This window comes from Pan paniscus, chromosome 7 (genome assembly GCF_029289425.2).
Source record: "Pan paniscus chromosome 7, NHGRI_mPanPan1-v2.0_pri, whole genome shotgun sequence".
In the NCBI taxonomy this organism is placed as follows: Eukaryota; Metazoa; Chordata; class Mammalia; order Primates; family Hominidae; genus Pan; species Pan paniscus.
In genome coordinates this window covers 97,095,266-97,121,797 of record NC_073256.2, presented here as the reverse complement: position 1 = coordinate 97,121,797, position 26,532 = coordinate 97,095,266, and the positions used below count along the sequence as shown (strand labels likewise).

Genomic DNA, 26,532 nt, shown 5'->3' with positions numbered 1-26,532 from the left:
CCAAAGTCTGTGGAATACAGCAAAAGTAATACTAAGAGGGAAGTTTATAGTATTAAATGCCTACATCCAAAAAAGTAGAAAGTTTACAAATTAACTATCTAATAGTTCATGTCAAGGAAGTAGAAAAGCAGGAACAAATGAAATCCAATTTAGCAGAAGAAAACAAATAATAAAGATCAAGGCAGAATTAAATGAAATAAAGACTACAAACAATACAAGGGAAAAATGAAACAAAAAACTGGTTCTTCAGAAAGATAAGCAAAATTGATAGACTGCTAGATAGCTTAACCAAGAAAAGAAGAGAGAAGAGCCAAATAAAGTCAGAAGTAAAAAAGGAAATACAAAACTTATCAGAGACTACTATGGACAACTATACACTGACCAACTGGAAAACCTAGAGCCTGATGTACAAAAATCCTTAACAAAATACTACCAAATCGAATCCAACAGCACATCAAAAACATAATATACCACAATCAAATGGGACTTATACCAGGGATGCAGGGATGATTCAACATATGCAAACAATAAACATGATACATTACATCAACAGAATGAAGGATGAAAACCATTTGATCGCCTCAATAGATGCAAATAAGCATTTGATAAAATTAAACATCCCTTCAAGATAAAAGCCTTCAACAAACTTGGCATGGAAGGAACATAACTCAAATTAATAGCAGCTATGTATGGAAAACCCATAGCTAACATTGTACTGAATGAGAAAAAGTTGAAAGCATTTCCTGTAAGAACTAAAACAAGATGATGATGCCCACTTTTCCACTCCTAGTCAACATAATACTGGAAGTCCTAGCCGGAGCAATCAAGCAACAGAAAGAAATAAAGGGCATCCAAATTGGAAAAGTGGTAGTCTAATTGTCCCACTTTGCTGATAATATAATCTTATACTTAGAAAAACCTAAAGACTCTACCAAAAAACTCTTAGAATTGATAAACAAATTCAGTTAAGTTGCAGGATACAAAATAAACCTACCAGAAATCAGTAGTGTGTTTTTTACACTAATAATGATTCAGCTGAGAAAGAAAACAAGAAGAAAAGCCCATTTACAATAGTTATAAGAAAAATAAAATACCTAGTAATAAATCTAAACAAGGAGGTGAAAGAGCTCTACAAGGTAAACTTAAAAACACTGATGAGAGAAACACAAACAAATGGAAAAATATCCCATGCTATGGATGAAGAATTAATACCATTAAAACGATCATATTGCACAAAGCAATCTACAGATTTAATGCAATGCTTGTCAAAATATCAACATAATTCTTCCCAGAATTAGAAAAATCATCCTAAATTCATATGGAACCAAAAAAGAGCCTGTATCACCAAAGCAATACTGAACAAAAAGAACAAAGCTAGAGGCATCACATTATTTGACTTCAAAATGTATTGCAAGGCTATAGTAACCAAAACAGCATAAAAATAGACACATAAACCAATGGAACCGAATATAGAAATAAATCCACTTATTTATAGCCAACTGCTTTTTGACAAAGCCCACAAGAACTTACATTTGGAAAAGGACCACCTTTTCAAAAAATTATGCTAGGAAAATTGGATAGCCACATTCCAAAGAATGAAACTGGACCCCTATCTCTTACCATACACAAAAATAAACTCAAAATGGGCTAAAGACTTAAATGTAAGACATGAAAATATAAAAACACTAGAAGAAAACCTGAAGAAAACTCTCCCGGACATTGGTCTAGGCAAATAATCTATGACTAAGACCTCAAAAGCCCAGGCAACAACAACAAAAAAGGCAAATAGAACTTAATTAAACTAAAAAGTTTCCACACAGCAAAAGAAATAATCAACAGAGTAAACAGACAACCTGTTGAATGGAACGGAATATTTGCAAACTATTCATCTAGCAGGGGACTAATATTCAGAATATACAAGGAATGCAACCACCTCAACAACAACAACAAAATAATACCATTAAAAAGTGGGCAAAGGAAATGAAGAGACATTTCTCAAAAGAAGACATATAAATAGCCAACAGGTGTATTTAAAAAATACTCAACATTACTTGTCATCTTACCCCAGTCTGAATGGCTATCATTAAAAAGACAAAAAAAAAAACATATCTTGGTGAGGATGCACAGAAAAGGGAACTGTTATGCACTGTTGGTGGAAATGTAAACTAGTCTTCCACTGTAGTTAACACTATGAAGATTTCTAAAATAGCTAAAAGTAGAATTACCGTTTGATCCAGCAATCTCACTATTCGTGTCTACAAAATCAATGTATCAATGGGATACCCACACTCACATGTTTATTGCAGAATTATTCACAATAGCAAAGTTGCAAAATCAACCTAAGTATCCATCAATAGATGATTGGATAAGGAAAATGTATATATACACAACAAAATAATTTATTCAGCCATAAAAAAAAGAATGAAATCATGTCATTTAAAACAACATGAATGGAAAGTCATCTTAAGTAAAATAAGCCAGGCACAAAAAGACATATCACATGTTCTCACTTACATGTCAGAGTTTAAAAATTTGATCACATGGGGGTGGAGAGTGGAAAGGTAGGTAACAGAGACTAGGAAGGGTGAATATCGGAGAGGAAGGATGAAGAGCAATAGGTTAAAGGGTATACAAGCATACAAATTGATAGAAGGAATAAAGTCATTGTGTGACAGCAGAGTAGGGTGACTATAGTTAAACAAAAATGTATTGTACTTGGGTAATGGACACACTGAGTACTCTGACTTCATCACTATGCATTATACATACCTAATGAAATTTCACATGTACCCAGAAATTTGTACAAATTTTTAAAAAGATAAAATCAAACACCAAAAAGGATGATTCTTGCTTTCTTTTTGTTTGCATTTATATAGGTTGCCTTTGCTCTTCCTCTTATTGTCAGCCTTTCTGAATGACTTTGTCAATCTATTCTTAAAACAATGAACTTACTTAATATATGTAACAGATATTTGAGAAAAAATAGACCACAACCATGTTTTAACCATGAAAAGGACAATCAGAATTCCTGAGAAAATTTCCATCTGTTTTCTTCCTTATAAGCAATAAAGTAAAATGGCACAGTGCCACCAAAAGCATATTTCCTATGCCCAAGAGGGACAGAGAAGCAAAGGGTTACTTGATTTTCCCACAAAGATATATGGGGGAAGTTCTTTTCATGGTTGTGCATTTGTTTCTTTTTGAACAAAAGTTAATCATTCTTTTTCCTTTTACTTACTGCAAAGTAGAAAATGAATTGTCAAACTGATTTGGACTGGTGGGATATACCAACACCCTGAACTGAATTAGGCTTCTATGGTCTCTCCTTGCTTAAAAATATTTTTGAAGATAACAGCCAAATTTTTATGGAATCTGTTGAAACTGTGTTATTTAATTACTATTTTTTACTTGTTACTCTCCTTTGGCCAACATTTTTCTCTTTAAAAATTATCAGTGTCCATCATTACAATCACATTATACTAAGGGCCAATTCATTTATTTATTATCTCATTTAATCCTCACAAGTTTGTGAGAGAGGCATTATAAAATCATTCTTACAAGTGAGGAAACTGAGGTGGAGAGATCTGAAGAATGTTACAAATTCTGTTTATAAATCACAAAGCCATGATTTGAACCCAAGTCTGTCCAACTCCAAATTCTTTCCTCTTCCAATATACCTATGTCTTCACTGTACACACAGAGGCTATACAGGAATATTGGTAGAAAATATCAACACTCTGGACAACAATTTGATATTTTATAATCTTCTGTTCATAGCTATTCTATGCTTTAAATAAAAATGGCCACTATGAATAAAATGGTACTAAATGGTACTAGAGAAGACCATAAAAGTGCTCTTTATCCATTGTTTTTTACTATACGAATTGGTTCCTGTACTCTGGCTTATGCTATAAAATGTATATTAATAGCCATCCTTTGACAGGACTATAGCAAGCCACTGGCCACCTTTGGTGGAATTTTCCTATGCCTAACTTCAACTGATGGTAGTTATATGTTTTAGAACAACATTAGTCATGTTTCACAGATGGAGACCATTGATGAATTAAGAATTAACATTTTCTCCTTTTTCTCTTCCTGGTGCCATTCTTAGTTCCTGGATGATAATTCTGCCTACATCACAAATGCTTTCATCACTTATTTGATACCCACACTTGCCTTGCACTGCTGTACGTAAATATCTTGAACATAAATATCTTGCTTCTTGAGAGTGTTTACCTTTCTAGCATCCTTTTCTTTCTGTAAAGAGAAACCGGATTACCCCTTGGAAAAAGCCACTGTCCTTTATTTGCAGAGATGTGATGTGGATGGGCTTAACTCAACCCTAGCTCCAGGATTAAACACTTGACCCAGGTATATTCCAGTCAGTATATTCCATCTCTATTCTCATATTGATTGGATTAAAGCTAGACATGGACTAAATTCAGACCAATGAAGTCATAGCCCTTTCCATCAGAAAAACCAGAGCAGAATAGCTCTTTTGGAGTTGGTGCTGCTGAGAGAATATGGTCTACAGCTGGGCCACTGCAATCATCTTGGGCCACTGGGCCACTGGCAATCTTAATAGAAGGCAATGGGTGATAATAACTCTAAGATAAAAAACTGAAGACACAAACAAGGGAAATGCACTCTCAATGACATCACTTAAGCCCCTGGATTTAGGGGTGCCTGAAATTTACTTTGAATTTCTTTCTCTTAGAAAAGCCACTTGTTTTAGTGTGAGTTCACTCAGAAGGAGTTGGGTTTTTGTTTTGTTTTCTAAGCCTGCATGTGTCACCTGATTTTTTATCACCAGAAGTAGTTCTCGAGACGAGGCTTATAGTGCAAGTAGTTTATTTAGGTATTGATGTCATAAAATACTATCAGGGGAGTAGAGAAGTAAGGTAAAGAAAAGAAAAAAGCCAATAAAGTGTGTATTACCAAGCAAAGTGTCATGTTGGGTAACTTGAATTTAATCTCAATAGGAAACTCTAGGACCTGGAGAGACAAGGAGGCTGGGGTATTTGTTCACCAACCCCTGTCATTGGTAGATGGACACTCCTTATTGTTAATTCTAGAGCACTTCCAACCTTTCTCCCCTACATAAGGCCAGAAAGAGCTTATGGGCAAAGGGTGCTGAAAATAAGCAGTTACGCCAGTGGAAATGGAAATGTGGAAATGTTAGGAGCAGAGATGTTGGCAGAGATTGAATGATCAATTTTCTATTTTAAGTCTGTTTGAATTAGGTTTCCATCAATGAAACTGAAGAATTCTGATGAAAGCCATACACCAGCTAGATATAAGCTCCCTAAGGTAAAATATTCTATCTATGATTCTTTTCTTAATTCAAGCCTTTAATATATAAAGTACAGTGAAAACTCCATGGCTTATCTTTAAGAGCATATTTTAACCACTGATTCTAGCAGTTATTTTTTGTTTTTGTTTTTTTTTAAGAAGAAAGTAAATCTCACATAAACAGAGTTACAGTTAACAAAAAATATAAATTAATTTTCCCCCTGGGGCCTTGAAATTTATGGGAAAGAGCAAAATGTTGACTGAAAAAGCTGACAGTGAGAATCTGTTTATGAAAACATCTGCTTCCTGTTGAGCCTGTGGAACTGAATCAATTAAACCTCTTTGCTTCATAAATTACCCAGTCTCAGGTAGTTCTTCATAGCAGTGTGAGAACAGACTAATACAAATCCCAATGTACTGGGAACTCTGAGATTCATCTTCTACAACTTGACTTTGTGCAGGATCCTGAAGATACTGGGAGTTTTCGCGAAAAAAAGAACTATAGTCAAATACTCGAGTGGGGCACAAAAGTTAAATAAAGGGCTGATACTTGGGGGAGAAAATAAGAGCTAAAGAGACTTGGGGGCCCAGTCTTGCATAATAACCTCATGTAATTTTATTTTTATTGCTCAGACTTATTCCCTAATTTCCCCCTTTTTTAAAATTCTACAGCTTAAACTTCTTGAGACTTGGCAGAAAGCCTTGTTGTTACCCAAAACTTAGACACTTTAAGACAAGAAGGAAGTAAGGAAGTACTTCAGGCAAGAGCTAAGTGAAAATTTTTGTGCCACTCACATTTAAAAAAAAAAATAGGGGCAGACAAAAATTGGTACAACCACACTTTGGAAAACTGGCAGCATCTACCAAAGCTGAAGATCATATCCCTCATCAGTTAGCATCTCCACTTCTGGGCTTATACCCAACAGAAATGTGTAAGCATATTCACCAAAAGAATGCTCGTGGAAACACTATTTATAGTAATTAAAGATTAGAAACCACCCAAATGTACATAAAGAGTAGAATTGATATAAAAATGATGATATTCATACAATGGAATACTCTATAGAAATAATAACAACATGCAACAATATGAATAGATCCTACAAACATAACATTGAGTGAAAGGTGCCAAGCATGAAAGATTACATACAGCATGATGCTGTTTACATAAAATACCAAAGCAGGTAAAACTAATGGACACTATGAGGTGTCTGGTTGATAATATTGTTTCTTGGTCTGAGTACCGGTTGCACAAGTGGCTCTGTTTGCAAATATTCCTCACGCTGTATGCTTATGACATATGCACATTTCTGTGTATATATCATGCATCAATAAAGAGTGTGTGTGTGTGTGTCTTGTTTTGTTTTGTCTTTATAGCAAACAAAAATATCGCTTTACACAGCTGTTGGGTACAACTCACCTCCAAGGAAACCAATCTCCTCTTGCCTCTGAGGGACTAGATCTTAATCTCATTACCACTTAAGTTTTCCGTATTTTCAACCTGATAATTCAGGGAAATAGTTGCCTTGACCCTTACCTCCTGAATAACCGCCACAGCAACGCTTTCCTCCCCAAGTGTGGATTCATCTTCACCACTACCTCCCCTCCACCCTGGAATTAAAATCTCACCCCAGGGGTAATAGGGACACCTGTCATCTCAAGTACAGATTAACCCACCAGAGCACCTGTGTCCTCCATCCTCCACCTTCTTCTCTGAATGTACACATTTAGCTCTGACACCTATCATGCACAGCCTCTCAGCAACAGCTGAAATCAGCCTCGCTTGGGTCTGGAGTGCACCTCAGGGTTTAGCCCATCTCTGCCTCTCCGATAGCTATGCTAGGCCCCTGCAGAAGAGATCAGAACCTCATTACCCCTCGCTGTTCTTGCAGCTAACACAATAAAGCAAAATAATTAGGAATTCTGCATTCAATCACATGTTGACTACAACTCAGCATTCAGCATTTACAAATGTGCTGATCTGTTATCAGGTACTAATCTGCTTTTCTGTATAAAGAAAAATATCACAATAAATTCAATGAGCTCTCAAGAGAATTGTCTAAATCAATAAGCTTTTTGTTTCTATTTAGACTCCACAATACCCTGTTTGATAAACTAGCTGTGCTAAGCAGTGGCTGAACAACTGATTTTACACTCATGGATGCATAGGTTTGGCTTATGATGAGTATGAAGTAGAATAGAACAAAATTCCTAGAGAGTTCTGAGTCCCCTCAACTCAAGAGGTCCTGTTTCCCGGAAAAAAAAGGATAAAACAATATGCCTTCTTTTTGTCACTCCCTTGCTGCTTAATGTATGTGAAGAACCAGGCATCCATCCCTTCTGGAATAGGGCCTCTCAGCATTTCAAAATAATCTAAAAATGAGCAAACCCAGTAATTTTATGCAAATAGAAGTTAGTCCATAAATGCCTCTACTGGGTCTCTATTTCTGTAAATTCCATTTGTCCTTTCCCTAGCAGTTATGTAGGGGTCAGATATTGCTGGGCAACTGGTTTAATAAACAGATAATGGAGGGGCATTGATGACCCAGAATTAGAATGTTGGAGAATACTTATATTTCTTTCTTTTCTTTTCTTTTTCTTTTTTTTTCTTTTTTTTTTTTTTCTTTTTTTATATTTTTGAGACAGAGTCTGGCTCTGTAACCCCAGCTGGAGTGCAGTGGCATGATCTCCGCTCACTGCAACCTCCACCTCCTTGGTTCAAGTGATTCTCCTGCCTCAGCCCCCTGAGTAGCTGGAATTACAGACATGTGCCACCACACCCGGCTAATTTTTGTATCTTTAGTAGTGATGGGGTTTCATCACATTGGCCAGGCTGGTCTCAAACTCCTGACCTCAAGTGATCTCTCGCCTGGGCCTCCCAAAGTGCTGGGATTACAGGTGTGAGCCATCGTGCCTGGCCTCACTTATATTTCTTAAATTCAGACTTTACTTTGTTTTATTATATTTACTTAAAGGCTAAATTACACTGGGAATTTTACTTCAACACACATAGTTAACTATGTACATAATAAACTACATACATCTACATATACAGAGAAAGTAACTATAAAAACAGGAGCTGTGTTTAGACATCAGCTACTGCACATACAAGGAGTTGCCAGTGGAAAACCAGCCAAAGATAACCAGTTCCATGCCAGAGCATGTTCACTCAATGTTTCTCATTCCATCATTATGTTACTTTACATACTGAGGACTTTGTAGTCTGGCCAAATTATAATTTAAATAACCCTTGGTTGATATTAAGCCAGAAATGCTAATACTTGAGTTTTTCACTGAAAATTAGATTCTATGGAAATAGGACATAAGTGTGTTCCTCTAAGGGTTGGGCACAGTGACATGGGAAAGGTCCCCAGAAGAAGCTGAGGGTGCTGATGACACATTTTGCTTCCTGAGCATTTTTTTTTTCCTGAGGATTAACTGATAGCACCCAAGTGGTTCTCAACCTCTTCACAGCTCACAAGAAGTGCTTTTTATCAAACCCATCCCAGTAGGCTTTGCCTGACCTTGATCTTGAAAAACAGTTCTGATTGTAGAGAGGACAGATTTCAGCACATCTAGTCCAATCCCACAAAGTCCTACAGGATCTGCCTGCATTCTGCTCCTCCCCTTGCCTCTCTGATTTCATCTCCTGTTACTTGCCTACTTGATCACTTGCTACAAGCTACACAAGGCCCCCTGCTTTCTGGAAAATTTCTGATCCACTCCAGACTCAGAGCCCCAGGACCTTTGCACCTGCTGTTCCTTCTGTCTCTACTCCTCCCTGAGATATCTCTGGGGATCACTCCATTACCTTTTTTTTTTCTTGTCTTTATTCAAATGTCACCTTAGTGATAATGTCCAATGCTTACTATCTCTTCTTCTTTTATTTTTCTTTAAAGTATTTAATGTCATCTAGTAAACTCTGTATTTTAATTACCTTTTTTTTCCTTGATTTTCTGTCTCTTCTTACTATTAGCCACATGAGAACAGGAATCTTTGTCTCTTTTTGTTTTATTCCTAGCATCTAGCAGTGCACTTGGCACAGGGAAGACACTCAATAATAAATTGTTGAATGAATAGATGAATAGATGAATGATTTAGTCACGTAGGCTCGATAAATGAGATTTTGTCTTATCCTTCAGACTTGGATTTTGCTTTGGCAACTTTCCTACATTATCAGCACCTCAAAGACCAGCCCTAGTCCTGTTCTCTTGGGACTTAGATCCTGACTCTGAACCCCTATCTATGTTTCTCTCTCATTGTTTCCTAACAGACTTTTCCCCAGTGCCAATTGCCTGAATGTCTGAACACTTCCATCCCTGGATACCCCCATTATTACAGTGTATTTTTCTGTAGAATCATTCATTACCTGATCTTCATTTTGTCAACAAATAATTTTTGAGTGAATTCCATATGCTGGGAATTATGCAATATCTTCGGGATGAAAAGAGCAAGGGGACACAGCCTTCAGATATCTAGGACTTATTGTTCCAATACCCTGTTTTGTCTTTCGGCTTAGATCTTAGGTTCTTTATAAACAGTTCTGTCCATCTCCAAAGATGAGTCTAGTTTTAGGACAAAATTCTTTCCCAGTATGCCCTGTACTGCTGTAGCTAACAAGCCACGTCTAACAGAGTCAGAAATTAGAGACCAACCCCGTAGAATGTATGCTGAGAAAAACACCTGAGAACCCTATATTATTGATTTTATATCCTATTGATTTTTTCCTTGTGTTATTTTCAGAAATATTGAGCACTTTTGTTTTAAATAAATTCAAAATTCAAAATTCAAAAATTCACTTTTGTTTTAAATAAATTCAAAATATCTTAAATAATAAATTTAATTTGAATAAATTCAAAATATCTTCCTCTTCTCCTTCAGGATAGTCTTCACTTAGCAACTTAGGCAATACCAAATTTGTTCCAACAGCCAAAGGTTTCACTCTGTAAATCTGTAACTCTCCCTTTGGCTTAGAAGTGAAAAAAAAAAAAAAACAACTTGTACTTTTTTAGGCCTCTCTGTTTTGTTTGTACAAGTTACTGCCCTGATGGTTTTGATATTCACCAGATATTTTAATTACTGATAGTCATTACTTTTTATAAAGAGCCCATTTAAAGAACAATCATGAAATATATTCTACTTCATGAGAAATCGATGGTTGCTCTGAAAAACAAAGCTTAATCCAATATGAAGGTCATGTAACAGCTCAGCAGATAATTCTGTCTAAACACATTCCTTATCTGCGTATTGCCAAAACCATTAGCATCTTGAGCTCACAAGTCCTCTACAACCAAACACATTCACCGAATGCAAATGTCTTCTACTTACGTTTGCTTGCTTTTTCCAGGAAGAATGATGGAAGGGACAATACTCTGTGCTTCACCATTGCCTGCATGCTGAATGAGTGTATTTATTGGTTCAGTGGCTAACCGTTCAATTGCAGTCTTCACTCATGCTGCAGGGTTACCATGTTAAGCACAGCACACAGAATCAGAAGAAATATGTTCAGGGTTTTTAATCTTTCAGCCCACAGATTGCCCACTGTACATGAGTAAGGTTTTACAACCACATTATAACCAGAAATGAGCTTTCTTCTAATGTAGATCCAAGTTAAATATACTCTATTACAAATAATTGCTTTCCTTAATCTAACTAATGGAATGGTCATGCTGAAGGCTAAGGAAAGGCAGCCAAAGCAGTGGTGCCCATTCTGCATACATGCAGGGCAGAGTCCTGGCTGACCACTTCTCAGTTCAGGCCAGACTCACTTTGTATTCCCATGTATCCTGAAGTTTCAGCCCTAAAAAAGAAAATCCTCAAAATGGTGTGAGTCTTAACAAATATTCCTTCAAAACTAGCCTGAGCAACATCATGAGACCTTGTCTCTACAAAAAATAAATAAATTAGTTGGGCATGGTGGCACACGCCTGTAGTCCCAGCTACTTGGGAGGCTGATGTGGGAGGATCACTTAAGCCAACAAGTTCAAGATTAAAACGAGCTATGATTACACCACTGCACTCCAGCCTGGGCGACAGAGTGAGACCCATCTCAAATAAATAAATAAAAGTAAATATTCTTAATAACATACCTTAATATTATTTAATAAGTACAGCTAATAAATATCCCCTGGCTTTATTGTTTCTAGACCTCAGAGAACTCACAATTTCCATCATCTGACAACAGCGAGAGAATGAATTTAATCATTTTAAGGCCCAAGTAAAAGAACCCATTTTCTTCTTCCATTTTTCTGGATCGGTCCATGAGTAATGTTTTCTCTCTGTGACCTTCAGTCCTTTTTTCTCCCATGACTATTTTTCCTAGACCACTTTTCTCTTTGTCTTAATAAAAACCTTCCCAGACATGGCTACTTCACCAAGTTCCCAATGGGTCTTCCTTTCCCTTCGTTATTAACATTGTGATAGAGTAGGTACAATGCTCACTGCTTTCATTCCTCTCCTCATAGTTGCTTTTTAACTCCCTGGCCCTGTCATTTGAATTCCACAGTCATTAATTAATTACACTTCCAAAGACACCAATGGATTTTTCAATATCAAACACATTCTACTGAGTCACCAGGCTTCTTCAGCATTTGACACTGTTAATTTTCCCTCCTTTGTGAAATTTTTCTCCCTTGGTTTGTGTTACTACTTACTGGCTTCTTTCTTAACTGTGCCCTCTTTATTCCTTTCTGCATCCCTCCTCAAATATAGACATTTCCCAAGATTCAGGCTTTAGTCTTCTTGTTCTTTTATCTGGCATGCTCTACCTTGATGATCTCATCCAGGTCTTCCACTATCCCTTCTAAAGCAAATCATCCTAGACTTTCTCTCTAGCACTGACATTTCTTCTGAGCTCTTAATCCATATTCCAATTGCTTCCTGTCCATCACTATAAAACTATCAAAGCTGGTAGCATTGATAAACATCTTTCAAATCAAACTAATCATTTTCCCAAAAGATATTCCGACTCTCCCATTTACTGTCTTGACAAATGTCATCTGAGTATACACATCACTCCAGAGAGAAACCATCACTCCAGAGAGTAATGGAGTTAACTCCCTCCTATCCTTTATTATTCAATTAGTTCAGTAGCTAAATCCTATTAGCTCTACCCAACTATTCCACCACTATCCCCTCCATCCTATCCTGTCTGCTGTCTCTCAATTCATACGCCCCTGCTCCCTCATGCACCTTTACAATACCTACCAAACAAGATGCCCTTGCTCCAGCTTCCCACCTCTCATGCATTTATGCACTTTGAGTTCAGTTACTGTTCTATGGCAATATATAACAATACTGTAATCCTAAATGGCTCCCTCTACAGGATGAAATTCAAACACTCTGGCTACCTTTCAAGCCCTGTTTGCCTCACACCTTCACAGACAGCCTAAATTCTGGCCACATTTTTCATTTATTGTTCTCAAATGGACCATCAAACCTCCATCCCTTTTTTAAATCCTAATCTCTTTGTTCAGCATATTCTCCCCACTCTCCGATTTTATCTGCTGAACTCCTACTTACTGGTCCAAGCCCAGCTTGAAATTCAATTCCTCTTCATGTGATTTCCTGTGTCTTCCATTATCGCCTCATCAGGAGAGTTCACTGCTCCTCATCTGTATTCCCACAGCATTTTGTAGACTTCAAAGACATTCAACATTGAAGCTTCATCTTTTCAGAACTGAACTTAGTACATGACATATAGTAAGTGTTCAATGAGATCATTCACTTTGCACATGTTTATTGAGCACTTTCTATACACTGGACATTGTTTTAAGTGTTGACAATATAATGGTGGAAAAATCAGACACAATTTCCATCTTCATAGGGCTTACAGCTTAGAGGGAATTATAACCAACAACAACAATAAAGAAACAACAAGTGTTTATTTAGCTTCTTTGCATTCCCTGTGCCTTGTATAATCTTTGTTAACCTAAGAAATTAACTTCTTACATGTGAAATTGCTAGTTTTCTGAACTACTAATGAATGCATAATTGTCAAGTAATAAGTTTAAAATCATTCGAAAAACAACATTATAGTCATCTGATTCCTAAAGCTTGTTCTATTTTTTTCATAAAGGAGGAAGATTGAAGAAGGGATAAATATGTTAGATGTATGAATATTAAAGCACATTTATGTATATATAAGTGTGTTTCTCTGAGGCAGTTGGAGGGATATAAGTGAAAGCAAAAGAGGAATAGATTAGGAGATGTTGAAGAGGCACCACGCTAAGAAAAACAGGCTGCAGATTAGGCCATAATCTTCTGTTACATTTTTTTGACAACTTTCCTGATAGTCCCAGACATCTTGGGTTTTCTGTCCAACGTCCTGCAACGTTACTGAATTTTCAAGCAGCTATGTGAATTCTTCCAGGCACTAGTTTGGTCTGCAATTGCATTGTTAGGCAAGCCGAACAAAAGGCAGCCACTCAGTTCTATTGAAAATGAGGACAGCACTAATTAATTTAGAAAGATGGGGGAGTGAAGCAACTCTTGGTGGTACTTCAGATTCATTGTAATTGATGATTCAAATTTCCATAAAATTTTCCCTTAAGAACAAAATACATTATAAACTGCTTGATAATGCTAATCTTCATAACATATGCTTCTTCATCTAAAGGGGTAATTTACTCTTACCATTTATCACACCTAAAAACTCCCAATGCTATAACTAAAACCATACTGTTAAAAAGGCTGAGATAAATCATGCAGGCAGATGGTGGTTATACAAGCCAAACTATAATCAGGCTTTGAGTCATACCAAACAACTTTCTGACACTCCCAGGCATGACAGGAAGGCTTAAGTGGCACTTTTCTCTGAGAGCCTTTCTGTGGCACAAATTGGAATGCCCCAGAACACGACCAGCTTGTCTGCTCCTGATGACTGTTAATGAGATCCCAGAATTCAGAACCAGCCAGAGCCTATTTACTCTCCTTTCGTGGTCCCCACAGTCCTTTCTATTTGGTCACATCTCCTTTTAGCATGACAAATAGCATTGGTAACATTTCCTGACCAACGTCCCAGTTAAGGCTCTTCCAAGAAACCCAAACACTAGGTCCTCTGTCATCCAGCTCCATTTCATCCCAGTTGAGGTTTCTTTGCTGTATACACAATTTCTTTGAATCCCAGAGATGAGAAAAACTGTATGTGGTATGGAGAGGGAAGGGAGGATAAATTAGATATAAAAATAAGACTATTTCAAATGAAATAAAATAAGAAACCAGTTAAATATTTCATATGAGAAAAATGAGTGTTAATATTGTTTGAGTCATTAAGATGAGCCAGGTACTGTACTAAGCATTTATATGTATTGTTTCATTTAATCCTCAACCAACCTACCTATGAAGTAAGTCCCATTATTATTCCCATTGCACAGCTGTGTAAAGAGATTCAGAGATGCCACATAAGTTACTCAAGAACATAAAGCTGGTAAGAGAAGGAGCAGAGACTTGAATGGGCTCCAGATGATGTCAAACGTTTGGCTTTTAGCAGCTTTAGTACTGCTCTTATTAATCCTAGAATCGGCAATATTTCGATTAGTACATAAGCAATTACAAAAATGTCTTTAATGCTTGTATAATATTTATTAGCCCCAAATGGCATCCTAATACAAGAGAATGTTCTTTTCAAAAGCCTTATAGATAATAAACCACTGACTGCAGCAATTTGCCTTCAAATTCTATTCTGCATTTCTACTTAGTAACAGTTTGGGGATGCTGTGATAGAAAGGCTACGTCACTTGCTTTCTGTGCTCTGTACCTGCTTTTCAGGCTTGCCCAAATCTGGAGGAGGTCAGACTGCATGGGAGATTTCTGACAGTGCCCCCTGACTAGTTAACCACTTTAAAGATGTATTATCTGGAACATGGTATCATCACACACTGCTTTGTCATGATCCATCAGGAGATTGTGTTGCAAGGAATATGTTAATAAAATAGAGTTCAGACCCCTAAACAGGAAATTTCTAAACAAATTAGAGCAGAACAATTTTAAAACGAGCATTTCTTGGACAATTTTTATATGTCAAAAGTGCTAAGCACTTTACAAATATCTTATTCCATTCTCATAAAATCTCTAAGATCTATATTTTATTCTTCCCATTTTACAGATAAGAAAATTGGGACTTAAAGAGGTTCAAAGGCCAAGCATGGTGGCTCCTGCTTGTAATGCCAGCACTTTGGAAGGTCAACATGGGAGAACAGCTTGAGCCCAGGAGAGTTTGAGACCAGCCTGGGTAACATAGTGAGATCTCATCCATACAATTTTTTTCTTTTAATTAGCCAGGTATGTTGGCACATACCAGTAGTCCCAGCTACTCATGAGGCTGAAGTAGGAGGATCACTTGAGCCTGGAAGGCAGAGGCTTCAGTGAACCATGATTGCACCACTGTGCTCCAGCCTGGGAAACAGAGTAAGACCTTATCTCAAAAAACAAAACAAAAAAGTGGTGGTAAGGGGTTCGGCAATTTGTCCCAGAGTCTTACAGCCATGTAGGTATCAGAACCTAAACCCAAATTCCTATATATATATATTTAAAACATGCATTCTTATCCTTTTTTTTGACAAATTCTAATTGTATATAATTATGGGGTATACAGTGATGTTATGATATATGTATACAATGTGGAATGATTGAAGCAAGCTAATTACCATATCCATCACCTTAAATGATTATTATTTATTTCTCCCAGCTGCAACTTTGTACCCTCTGACCAACCTCCTCCTACACCATTCTAGTCTCTGCTTCTGAGTTCCATCATTTTGGATTCCACATATAGGTGAGAACATGTGGTATTCATCTTTCTATGCCCATCTTATTTCATTTAACATAATGTCCTCTAGGTTCATTCATGTTGTCACAAATGACAGAATTTTCTACTTTTTTAAGGAGGAATGGTATTCCATTTTGAATATATACCACATTTCTTTACCCATTCATCTGTTGATGGACACAGGTTGATTCCACAGCTTGGCTATTGCAAGCATTCATATCCTTGATACTACATTACCTCTCATTCACAATCATACTCTAATATGATGTCATGAGTGGTATACAAAAGAGACATTTTGTAAAGAACCAGCAATAGGATAAGTTATTAGTATGCATGTGGGAATGTGTGGTACATGTCAGAGTGCCTATTGTATGTGTCAAAGCTGATATAAAGATAAAAGATTCTTTAAAATTGTTATAGAGTAAACTAGGAGACTATGAAATATAATTTGTTCTTTGCTCCATCGTCTAATTCCTAGATATCTTTGGAAAGTAATTCAGCTGTGTTTCATCAGTTTACAATTTGGGGAGAATATTTGACACGTACCTTTCTCACAGGAGTGTTTTAACAAAAACTAAGATATGGAACAATTATTGTAAATGTTTCTCATTTAATATGTTTATCAGTATCATGCCATGTTATGGAGTTTAAACTGTCCTTTAAGCAATAAATTGCTGCTGGATATTTTCAAAGAGAAGCATAACGTGACCAAATTCTCATTTTGGGGGTAAAAAACCACTGGTAGAAATATGTGAAAGGAGTAATTTTCTTTAAATGCATTGATGTAACAGCAAGGTTATAAAGTGTCTCTGAACACAGGCAGCTGGTGTGAGCTAAGCAAGGAAAAACTGGTAAAGGAAACAAAAGCAAAGCTTCTCAGAATACTGTTTTTCCTTCTGTCTCTGAGAAAGGATCAAACAGGAATTTGAAAGCCAGTTATAAGACTTAGTCACTGCAAAGTTGACAAAAACAAGCAAAGGGGAAAGGACTCCCTATTCAATAAATGTTGCTGGAATAACTGGCTAGCCATATGCGGAACATTGAAACTGGACCCCTTCCTTAGGCCATATATAAAAATCAACTCAAGATGGATTAAAGATTTATGTAAAACCTGAAACTATAAAAATTCTAGAAGAAAACCTAGGAAATACCATTCTGGACATAGGCCCTGGCAAAGATTTCATGACGAAGACCCCAAAAGCAATTGTGACAAAAACAAAAATTGACTAATGGGACCTCATTAAACTAAAGAGTTTCTGCACAGTGAAAGAAACTATCAATAGAGTAAACAGACAATCTAAAGAAGGAGAGAAAATATTTGCAAATTATGTATCTGACAAAGGTCTCATATCCAGAATTTATGAGGAACTTAAGTAAGCAAAACCAACTCCATTAAAAAATAGTCAAAAGACACAAACAGACACTTCTCAAAACAAGGGCATACACACAGCCAACAAGTATATGAAAAAATGCTCAATATCACTAATTATTAGAGAAAAGCAAATAAAGACTACAGTGCGCTATCATCTCATACCAGACAGAATGGCTATTATTTCAAAAAATAACAGATGCTGGTGCCACTGCAGAGAAAAGTGAGTGCTTATACTCTGCTGTTGGTGGGAATGTAAATTAGTTCAACCTAATTTACATCAGGTGGAAATGTAACTGCGGAAAGCAGTTTGAGGATTTCTCAAAGAACTCAAAACAGAACCACCATTCAACCCAGCAATTCTATTACTGGGTATATACCCAAAGGAATATAAATCATTCTACCATAAAGACACATGCATGCATATGTTCATAGCAGCACTATTCACAATAGCAAATACATGGAATCAATCTAAATGTCCATCAATGGTGGACTGGATAAAGGAAATGTAGTACATATACACTATGCAATACTATGCAGCCATAAAATAGAATGAGGCCATGTCCTTTGCAGCAACATGGATGCAGCTGGAGGCCATTATCCTAAACGAATTAATGCAAGAACAGAAAACCAAATACTGAATTCCTCACTTATAAGTGGGAGCTAAACATTGGGTACACATGGACACAAAGAAGGAAACAGCAGACACTGGTGCTTGCAAGAGGGTGGAGGGTGGGAGGAGAGTGAGGATTGAAAAACTACCTATTGGGTACTATGGTTATTACCTGGGTGATGAAATAATCTGTATGCCAAACCCTTGCATCACACAATTTACCCATGAAATAGCTTGCATATATACCACCCTGAACTTAAATAAAAGTTGGAAAGATAAATAAATAAATAAATAAATAATGAGAATAATGGAATAAAAAAAGACTTCGTTGTTTGGCCTTGGCCCAGTTGCTTAAATTCACCAAGTCACAGTGTTCTCATTTGTGATATTGGAATAATCATAGTACTAACTTCAGAGGGAATTTATGAGCATTAAACAAGCATTTGCTTGTTATTTTGTTTAAATATAAACACTATGTACCATCAGTGTTTATCTTTTAGTGTTTAACACATTTAGCTATATTGGTATCAATTATTCTGTGTTTAAAGGAAAAAATCTGCTATGAAAGACTGTGAAGATCAAAGGGGACATGATCCCGTAAAGATATACTTGTGTTTCTTCACTTTTAAAGATATAGGAAGATTAAGTATACTAGCATTAATTATTTACTTTTCTGGTTTGAATTTTAGAAAGAACTGTGAATCTCTCAAACCAGAAAGACTTCTAAGAAAAAATAATTAACATGCCACAGCACCAAATCAGTGAATGAAACTACATGAATGAAAACAGTGTTTAGAAATGAGGTCTGAAATTCCTGTATAAACACTGATGCAAAAGGATATTATTTTTAATGTTAAATTTGTCAATCATTTCACCTTTTAACAAGAATATTTTATGGTGCATGCTACATCTTTTATGTTAATTTGTTGTTTACTACAATAAAACCTCTATCTGCTTTTTTGTTCCTGTTAAATGGGGCAGGAAACCGGAAGTCAAATAGCTCACACTGTGTCATTCAGTGAGTCACATAGGGAGAACTCGGTTTGTAGTGGGATCACATGTTCGGGCCAGTGACTTTAAGTGGCTTTCAGCAACATAAGCCCCACTGTTCTGTGTTGCCTCGTACAACAGCATCTCCTTCTCCTATCTGAGTTTTTCTTGGCTACATCATCTCTCACTTCCCTCTCCTGACTACATTGCTACAACAAAAGACAGACTCTCTGAGCCCCTTTATGCCCTAGTCTGAGACTGTGTTAAAGGATACATATAGAAACTTTGGATAGTGCTGTGAAGTCACATTAGAAAAAGTATCCCACATCACACACATGAAACATACGCAACACACACACACATACACCACATACACACACACACACACACACACACACGCAAACACAATGTGGTACTCTCTTGCTATAGCATTCCTTTTATGTGTGAGACAAGCATCCCAGCCTGCAAAGGAGATATCATGTGAATAGAACAATAATAAATAATAATTTCAATTCTTCTTCTCTGGCAGAAGTCTATGCAACAATATTTAGAGTGTGCTGAGGATCTCAGCATTCTCCCCTTCTATAAGCCATTTCAAGCTTCTCTATACTATTATCAGAAAAAATTATACCGCTTTCCTGGACACTGCTTCTCTCTGCTGCTCTGTCTTGCACCTTAGATTTCCCTCCAGACTTTTTGAAAAGGAACATTCACGTGTCCATCCATCACCCAAGTTCCAAGTCCTGGGAGATGTCCTTACAGACTCCTCCCCTTCTTCCTCACCCTAAATCCCATCATCTCTTGAATACTAGTTGATCAACAGTAGTTCTTATGGTATAGTCCCCAACCAGCAGCATCAAGATCACCTGGGAATCTGTTGTTTATTATGTATTTTGAATCATTTTTCTTGCAGTGACTGCACTTATTGAGGCACATACCATTTCTTGCCCCAACAATTATAGCAACATCCTAGTTGGCCGGCCTGCTTCCCATCTTTCACCCCTTAACTCTGTCTTCATCAAACTGTCAGAGAGTATTCTAGGAAGACATGCCCTCCCAAACATAAGATCCCCGAGTGCTTCTTGTTATCTGTGGCAGTATTTTCAAGTCTGCTTGATCATAAGATTAATTTAAAAATTAGATTATGGGGTCCTACCTTAGAATCTCCAGAGTGATTCCTATGATCAGAGGAGCCTAGGAAATGTGGACCTGCAGATGATCATCTAAATTCCCTTGCCGGGCACACAGGGTTTTCCATAAATTCATTCCTACTTACAGCTCTCATTTTATCCTGCTATTATCTGCCTTGAACATCCTCTTCAAACATGCTCTTCCCCCATTTCCTATCCCTCAATTGCCAGTCACTTGGATTAAATCCTCTCCTCTGTGCTCATATAGTACTGACAGCATTCCTCTATCACTTACTCAGTTATTGTCAAAACTTGAGTTACTGACACCCCTGGCTGACAACAGTTTAAGTCCCGGCTTACTCATTGATAACATTGCTCCTCTAGTCGGAGTTCCTAGATGCATGCAACAGAAACTGACAGTGGTGAGCTTACCCTTACAGGTAATTTACTGAAGAGACATAGCGTGGCTCATAGACTGACAGAAGCTGATGGAGTTAGTCTCCAGGAAACAGTAAAAAATCAAGGAAGCCTAGACAGCCAAGGTCATTCACAGCAACAATCTAAAAGCTACCTGCTTTGATAACAATCGTTGAACACTTGGCGTTGCTAGAGTTGGATTCCTGTTATGCTTGTTCTATCCACAGATAATTTCTCAGCTAACCTTATGTTTGTATCCTTATCTCAAATCCCAGATAGCTTCATCTCTTTGATTGACCTAAATCATGTCCCCACATTCTAGCTCAGTAGTTCTTATGGTATAGTCCCCAACCGGCAGCATCAAGATCACCTGGGAATTTGTTAGAAACACAAATTCTCAAACCCCCTGGGGATAGGGCTCAGCAATCTATGTTTTAAAAAGTTTTGCATGTGATTTTGATTCATGCTAAGGTTTCATGACTACTGTTATAACCACAGCGAGGCTGGAGGAAGCAGTATTTGGCCACTTCAGTTCCATAATGGGACCAGTGCCCACTTGCTAGGAGATTACTAAAAAGCAGGAAGGATGTTCACAAGTTGTATAGCAAAGAAACAAACAAAAAGAAGCAGATATCCACTGTATGTTTTTACAATCCTCAATTTCAGGAAGACTAGGAATTTCCTAATATCATAAAAGTAATAAGTACTAGAACAATTCAAACTTAGTAACCCCTGTCTCTACTTCTCCATATTCCACATTTTATGACCTATTTTGTCAACGATAAATACCTGATGTTCATTTCAATTTCATCTATGTGAACATGACCTCATATTTTAAAATCAGATATGAAAATAGCTTTGTTTACTGGATTGTTTTAATAGCACCTATTTATTCAAGCTTTGTCTACAACACTGATAAACATGGGGTGTAGCTTTCCCTGGCAGCTCTTTCTGCAGAGTTTATAGAAATAACCATTTAAATATTTGATTTTGACTCAGCTGACATCTTAAAGCATCCATGGGTCCCATTTGACATAATCAACCTCCAACACAAAATGATGTCATTTACACAATTATGTTTACTTTAGTACACAATAAATCATCTTTCCACTTAAAAATAGTAACATTATTGTTTTTGTTATTAGGTAATATTTATTTAGTGCTTGACATGTGCTAGGCACCATTTTGAGTTCTTTACATGTCTTACATCATTTATTATTATAACCTTACCAGTTAAGTACGTACACTATTCTCATTTTTATATAAGATAATTGAGAAAAAGTGAAATAATGAAATAATTTTGACAAATTCACATAGCTAATAAGTGGTGGATCTGGGATCTTATTCAGAGCAGTTGGCTTCATACTAGTCATCCTAACCATATGGTGACCAAGTGTTCCAGTTTTTCTGGGACTAGGGGGTTTCTCATGATGCAGGGCTTTCAATACTAGGATGGTTTGTCTTATTACAATCACTATACCGATCTGCAAAATAAACTTAGGTCTCCTTATTTTTTTAATTTAATGGCATTCAGAATATATCAAGCTGCTATGAACTACATGTTGTCTCCCCTAAAATTCATATGTTGAAGACTAATGCCCAATATGATGGTATTTGGAGTTGGGGCCTGTGGCAGCTTATGAATATAGAGCCCTCACAAATGGAATTAGTGCACTTATAAGGAGAAGGAGAGAGCTTCCTCTCTCCCTTTGCTCCATCATATGAAGACACAAGAAGGCATTCATCTGCAAAGCAGGAAGAGTGTGCTCACCAGACACTGGATGTGCCAGCACCTTGATCTTGGACTTCCTGACCTCCAGGACTGTGAGGAATAAATTTCTGCTGGTTAAGTCTCACAGTGTATGGCATTTTTATCATGGCAGCCCAAACTGACTAAGATAGAAGATGCTGGCTGATATCCATTGTTCCAGCAAAAATGGAGCCACATGGGCATACGGGGGCATGCGGGTCTCCAGTGTCTCTATTCTATTTGCAACATTCCAGAGTGTCTATCACTTAATGACAGAAAGGCCCTTTCAGAGGAGAGGATTTACCTGAAAGAGCTTTGCTGTTCTGAAGAAGCCCCTGGATTTCCCCACATATTCCTGTCCAAACGAGGACAAGAGATTCCAAAAGTATGATTTAATATAAATTACTCCAGTATTTTTCTCCGTAAGAACTTAAAACTCTTTAACAAAAACTTGAACCAGTTTGTAAATGGCAACTATAAAGGAGACAACGGAATAAAAAACTGGAGAGAAGAATAATGAGGAAAGGAAGACAGAAGAGCTAAAATATTTAGTGGTGATTTAAGTTACTTACCAGAATAGTACTGAGGAAGATAGCACGTGCAGTGTTCTTCAAACAACACACAGCAGTTTACACTTGCAGAGAGGAGTGCTCCATGATACTGGGGTTGTGTCAATAATTCTCACCTCCAAACGTCAGGAAGGAACAGCTGTCAGCCTCCTAATGTAACATTTCAAACATCCTTCCTAGACGTGACTCTTCTGTTAATTGAGACATCCAGTTAGATATCAAACTCTTGCACTTTAAAGAAAGGGTCTTGATGAATTTCTTCTGTCCCCATTCACATCTCCACAGACAATCCTTTTAGTTATTTGTTTCTTCTGGTGGTTACTTCTTTAAATGGCTGTTACTGCTAGATAATAATCTTAGGCAGCTAGTTCTAGATTTCTCAGTTTTCTTGTTATTTATATATGTTCTGCTCTAGTAAGAAATTATTTAACACATTAACGACAACTTTCACTTGTCCCCAGCGTAGCTATGTCAATATTTGTACTTCTCTGTTGATTACCTTTTTAATTTTAGATAATGTAGCTCACCTTTATTGTTCTCTCCACTTTATGAAATAAGGATGTTAGCCCCTTCACTATTCCTTTCCACCTTCTAGCCTCTGACATGTGTACTTGTACTATAACATTTCGAGGCTAATACCATTTACATGCCATCCTATAAACATACTATTTGATGCTTTCACATGGCATGATTCTAAAAGTTAAAAATCAGGCCAGGTGCAGTGGCTCACGCCTGTAATCCCAGCACTTTGGGAGGCCGAGGCAGGCGGATCACGAGGTCAGGAGATCGAGACCATCCTGGCTAATATGGTGAAACCCCACCTCTACTAAAAATAAAAAAAATTAGGCGGGTGTGGTGGCGGGTGCCTGTAGTCCCAGCTACTCAGGAGGCTGAGGTGGGAGAATGGCGTGAACCCAGGAGGTGGAGCTTTCAGTGAGCCGAGATTGTGCCACTGCACTCCAGTCTGGGCAACAGAGCAAGACAGTCTGAAAAAAAAAAAATCAATAAAGTGTTTATTTACATCTTTATAATAATGCAAATATTGTTCACTATCCAGTTGAGTATCATGATTACATTTATTTCCTGTGGTTTTTTAGTTCGAAAATGCTTTCTTATTTCTTTGCATTATTTGTTTATATCATCTCCTTAAGTCATTTTAAGAATACTATAAAATCTCTCAGGCCCCTTTGATTTCCTTGTGATCGCCATCCCAGATCTTCTTACCTCTGGTTTATTCTGACCTGTAGATAGGTTCTCTAGATCAACTGTAGAGCCATCATCATTGTACTTTCCTTTATTAATTTTGTAAATTAAATTTACTCTGCCATAGACTATATCTTCCTCTCTCTTCATTCACTCATTCTTTTTGCTGGAGCACATACTCAAGTAACTCCTGAGGAAAGGATAAAAGTTCCAAGTGTTTGCACTTATAAAAATGGCTTTATCATACCCTTGTAATTAATTGCTAATTTGACTGTATAAACAATTCTAGATGGAAATTATTTTCCCCTTCAAATTTTAAAGGCTTTATTCTAGTGTTTTTTAGTCTGATGTTTTTCCTTAATAACCTACTTTCTTTCACTAGAAATTTTTTAGAATATTTTATGTATCCCTTGTGTTCAAAACTTTCAGTTATGTCTGGTTTTCATTGTGCTGGGAGCTTACTAGATTTTTTTTTCTTTTTTTTGGTTTTGGGTTTTTGTTTGTTTCATTTGCAGGCTACTGTCCTTCAGTTTGAGGTATTCTCTAAAATATCAGCCTTCAAACTTTTTTATCCTATATCTTCTTTACACTCTTAAAAAATATTGGGGACACTAAAGATATTTTGTTTACTGCATCTATCAGTATTTAACATACTAGAAATTTAAATTCAGAAATGTAAAAAATATGCATTAATTTCAAAATATTTTAATAAGAAAATCATTGCATGTTAACATTGATAATATACATTTTTATGAAAATATACTTCCCAAAACAAAAGGATTAAGGTTAAAAATAGCATTGTTTTTGACAATCTCTATAATATCTTACAAGAAGACAACTGATTCTTGTATTTGCTTCTGCATTCAATCTGTTGAAATATGTCTTTTGGTTATGATAAAGAAAAGGGAGGACCTCAGAGGTCCTCAGATCATACCTTGAGAACTGCTGTTTTAGTTTTTCGATAATTCCTCCTTTCCAATCTTACTAATCTTTTTTATGGAATCCCATTGGTTATATGTTGGATCTCACATATTGATAATTTCATATCTCTGAATTTTACCCTTGTATTCTACAACTCTTCATCCTTTGTAATATTTTCAAGGACACTTCCTTAATTTGAATTCGAACTTATTTGTTTATTTTTGTGTGTGAAAAAAATTTTCAGAGAGGCCTTTCTTATTTCCTGATTATTACTTAGTATACTATCTTCTTTTACTGGATGGAAATTTTTAATGAATCTTTATAAGGATACCAATCAGAGGTTTTTAAAATTCTTTTCTATTCCCTGTATCATTTGTTTTTCAATGGTCACTTTTAAGACTGAGGCAACAGAAAGCTGATTGAGAGACCTGGATATGTGGATGGAATTTGTCAATTACCAGTTTTACTTCTGAGATGACAGTGCAAGTCAATCATTTCACTGGAGATGACTAAATGTCTGAATGGAATTGGCTTTATCTGGGGGGCACTGATATCTTTAGTTTTGGACTGGAGTGGTAGTAATGCACATGGTATGTCCAAATCCTAGACAGTCCAGAGATTTGTGGGGCTGATCAGCAACCTCTTTGGCTGTGTTTCTTCTTAGTGTATGCTACACAGTCCTGCTTCTCTCCCACTTCATCAGTTTTCATACTCCATCTACTTCCTATTTCCTTAAAATTTCTTTACATCTCACATTGGTGAGTATTCTTAACTCTATCTTTTTAACTGAAAATTTGTGTCCTCAGTCAGCTATCTTTAAGCAGAGCCATGCTCTTTTACATTTATAATTCATATTTTAATGATTTGCAATTCCTTTTTCAAAACATCTTCACAGTTGTTATTTTATTTTATCCCGATAATATTCTCCAGAAGTAAGTGAGAACAATATGTATTTTCATGTCTAGTTTTTGGGTGATGAAATTGAGTGCAAGAGAAGTTGAGTATCTTATCCAGTAATATTCAAGAGATAAAGAAAAAGTTGGAAGTAGGACCTGGATCTACTCATTTCTATCATAGTTTGATGTCCATTAAATGAAGCTGTTTCATGCAAAAGAATTGGATTTGGTATCAGGAGAGCTCAGTTTAAATTCTGGCCTTACTATTTACTTGATGGGTGAAAACCGGGGTTTTGGTTTCTGCAATTATAATTGGGGATTATAATAATTGCCCTACTTATTCTTCAGAGAGTTGTTATGATTAATAAAATGAGGCAATATTTGTAAAATTGCCTTATAAACTGTATAATTCAATACACATATTAAATATAAATTTCCTAAATAACTAATTGGTATATACTTTAACTTTTTTTATTTTCAAGGTTATTTTCAAGGTAGACTGTGTGAAAGAGGTATTTTACTCATATAGTTCCAAATTCAAAAGATTAAAAAAAAAATACAGGAAATGATTGCTTCCATGGCTGCCTCAATCCATCTCATCTCCGTATCTCCTA

The 26,532-nt window shown here is 36.6% G+C and overlaps 1 long non-coding RNA gene across 1 annotated transcript in view; it reads right to left on the bottom strand.

The window, feature by feature from the left end:
- The window catches only part of LOC134730985 (uncharacterized), a 304,042-nt gene extending 293,230 nt beyond the window's left edge, over positions 1-10,812 (bottom strand). Inside the window, exon 1 of the long non-coding RNA XR_010112979.1 lies at positions 10,621-10,812. This is a non-coding gene — a long non-coding RNA (uncharacterized LOC134730985). The remainder of the gene's footprint in view (positions 1-10,620) is intronic.
- Positions 10,813-26,532: the final 15,720 nt, after the last annotated feature.